Source organism: Chiloscyllium plagiosum, chromosome 32 (genome assembly GCF_004010195.1).
Source record: "Chiloscyllium plagiosum isolate BGI_BamShark_2017 chromosome 32, ASM401019v2, whole genome shotgun sequence".
In the NCBI taxonomy this organism is placed as follows: domain Eukaryota; kingdom Metazoa; phylum Chordata; class Chondrichthyes; order Orectolobiformes; family Hemiscylliidae; genus Chiloscyllium; species Chiloscyllium plagiosum.
Window position 1 is genome coordinate 9,299,106 of NC_057741.1, and position 3,127 is coordinate 9,302,232.

At 40.7% G+C, this 3,127-nt stretch overlaps 1 long non-coding RNA gene across 1 annotated transcript; it reads right to left on the bottom strand.

The window, feature by feature from the left end:
* Positions 1 to 1,984, bottom strand: LOC122539279. The gene is made up of 3 exons (XR_006309016.1): positions 1,795 to 1,984; positions 1,412 to 1,537; positions 1 to 355 (listed from the first exon to the last, which is right to left on the bottom strand). It is a non-coding gene; the product is annotated as an uncharacterized LOC122539279 (long non-coding RNA).
* Between the last annotated feature and the right edge of the window lie 1,143 nt (positions 1,985 to 3,127).

Genomic DNA, 3,127 nt, shown 5'->3' on the forward strand with positions numbered 1-3,127 from the left:
TAAAAAAGCTAACAGTTTAAAAAATATATGTATACAGCCCAGTACAGAGTCATTTGTAAAGGGCTAATAATCGAACATTGCAACTATTACAGCGGATGGTACCAGTAATGTTGGCATTGGGATTTGTGTAGTTGAATTTGAGATTTCCAGCTGTGCAGATTGGTTAAAATTCTTCTGTCCTGGTTCATTTTGACAGTAACTATTTAGCATCACTCACAGTGAGATAGTGTCTTTTCCATTCCTTTATCTGCTGTCTAACGGTGTTTAATGATTTATAAACCTTACCTTCACAGCACACACAGGAAAATCGGACCAGAGTTGCATTGACTTTTAGCCCTGCATTTTTTGTATAATCCTGAAAGGATACAACACAAGAATATTTGAGGGAGATGGCCTCCTGCTAAGAAAGTGGTGCGTAGTCAGCCTCGCATTAATTCTCTTTTTGATGTTCCCTGATTTTTTACAGTCGCGACATTCTACAGTTTTCACAAGACTCTGTCAGACAGTCAATGAATTTAAATGCACAGCCATCCAATGGCTGCAGCAGTTCTTTTTTAAAAAAATGTTGGAATGAAAACATCATTACCGATCATCAGTCCTTTGGGGTTTTGATCAATTATCATATCAGAGGGGCACTTCATAGAGATGTAATCAGTCAAAAATTGCATTAACGTTAAGACATCCATGTTAGGAAATGTATTCAAAAGGCAAAGTCAAGTACAATAGATAAATATGTCAATAACTTACATTTCATTGGAATAATAATTATGATATTTGACAGTTAATCAATGTCAACTTTACTCAAATCTATTCACAAATAAGCAAGTGTCTAATGCTTACTATTTCAATCATTGATTGTAATATGTTGATAATTATATACCAGCTTTGTTTCCCAAAGAATTCTTGGCTATAATTTGCCTGACATATCACATTTAGTATATTCTGTATTGACCCCCAGCATCTTTCCCTGCAGAGTGTGTGATTCACATGGGGTTTTTGTCCTGCTTTACTTTTCCACGGTGTCTTGGAAGCTTTTCCCACCACCTTCTCTCCTACCTCTTTCCCTGTCTGACCCCCTCAGCCACATCAATGTCTTGCCCAGTTAAATCCTCCCCCATCTTAATTATCAAGCCTTTCAACTGATCAGACATTCCATTACTATTGGATCCCTCATGCATGCAAACTTACAAATTAGGAGCAGATGCAGGCTAGTTGGCCTTTGACCCTGCTTCGCCATTCAATACCATCATAACTGATCTGATTATGGACTCAGTTCCAAATTTATGAAGGGAGTGGTTCTCACTAAAGTTCACCGATGTGCCTTTCAGTACAGGGACAGGTTCCCATATCAGTTCAGCAGTGTGACCATGGTGAGGTGCTCTTGTCCTGAACTTGGTTAGGGCGTTCATACCTCTACAGTCCAGGAAGTGGTCATCCTGTGGCTCTGTGGCAAGGACCAGGATTCTTTCTTCCTTTGGGGGTGAGGACCCCCTTCAACCATTGGTGCTCTATCTGTCCTGTTGTGGGCTGTTTTCTCCTGTCATGAGAGAAAGAGAAAATGAGTGAGATGAATGTGGGTTCTATAGCTGTTACTGCTGGTGCTGGTAGGTGAAAGTAAGGGAAGTGATCCAAAGAGTGAGGAGGCAGCACAGAGAGCATACAGGGTCAGTGTTGTTTAAGAGAAAGTGAGGCTAAATGTTGAAGATACTAATGAGAGTGGCAAAGGACGAGCCTTGGTGGGAGGAGGGTGCGTTGCACAGTGTGAAGAAGCAGAGAGAAAAGTGTGGCACTCACCTTTACGGGTTGGAAAAGGTCACTGAACTTCTTATGGTGCTACTGGCTATTCTCCAAGCTGTGGAGATGGCACTGACCAGGCTGCCATGGAGTAGTGATATGATCTCCTCTGCCTTTCCTCCAGAAAGAGGTAACCTTTCCTTTGCACCACCCCTTCCACCAGGATCTCTCAGGATCTGTGTTGGAGAATTGCTCTGTCACCTTCCCCTTCTCTGGCATATTCAGGTTCTGTCTATCGATGATAAGGGCAGCTTCAAAATGCCGGTGCTTCACCCAGGTGCACAGCAGCCTTGTAAAGATGGGAATGACAGTTTTTCAGTGGATATTTGCCAGGAGTTCTGGGACCGGTGCAGATTAAAATGTGGGCAAGAATTAGATGCCACTAATGCCATAAGGTGGAGTAGGTAGTTAACGAATTGAGTTTGGTCAGATACAGGGAGAAACCTTGCTTCACCACATGGTGGAAGTCCCCCAAAAGTTATCTGTCAAGTGAAACTTCCCTGAAATACTTCTCATACAGTTATCTTGCCTCTTAAATAAGGAGGTCAAAACTGTGCACATTACTTCAGATATACTCTCACCAATAACCTGTACAACTGTTGTTGCAATGGAAAACAAACATTCCATTGGGCTTCCTAATCACTTAGGTAAAAACAATGACTGCAGATGCTGGAAACCAGATTCTGGATTAGTAGTGCTGGAAGAGCACAGCAGTTCAGGCAGCATCCGAGGAGCAGTAAAATCGACGTTTTGGGCAAAAGCCCTTCATCAGGAATACAGGTTGTAGAGAGAGGAGGAAAACTTCTTCAAGGCAGGCATCCTTGTAAGAGGATTAATCACTTGTAGAGTCATGGAGTCATGCAACGCGGAAACCTACTGTACTCGCATACTGTTGTTTTTTTCATTCATGTACAATGATATTCAGTTCCATTGGACCTAAGAGTTCTTCAGTCTGCCTCAAAATAAATTGTCTGCTGTTTTCCAAAGTTCACAAATTCCAATACTATATTCCATCTGCAAAATATTTACCCATACACTTAACACATCCATCCTTTTTGTAGAATTCTTCTGTCCTCTTTATAACCAAATATATGTTTGTCAGCCTTAGATATATGGAAAACTGGATAAGAACTTTCTATATGTCTCCCTTACCCTCAATCCTGCCATTTATTTACCATTCATATCACTAGCCAGTTCAAGGTAGATATTTTGGCTATTTACCAATTTAAGATTATTAGTTTTTTTTAAAGGAAAGAGGAATTTGTTTTCTTGGTTTATCTATTTCCCATTGGTACTGAATTGTATTACATTTGATCTATTCATGTATAGTCAT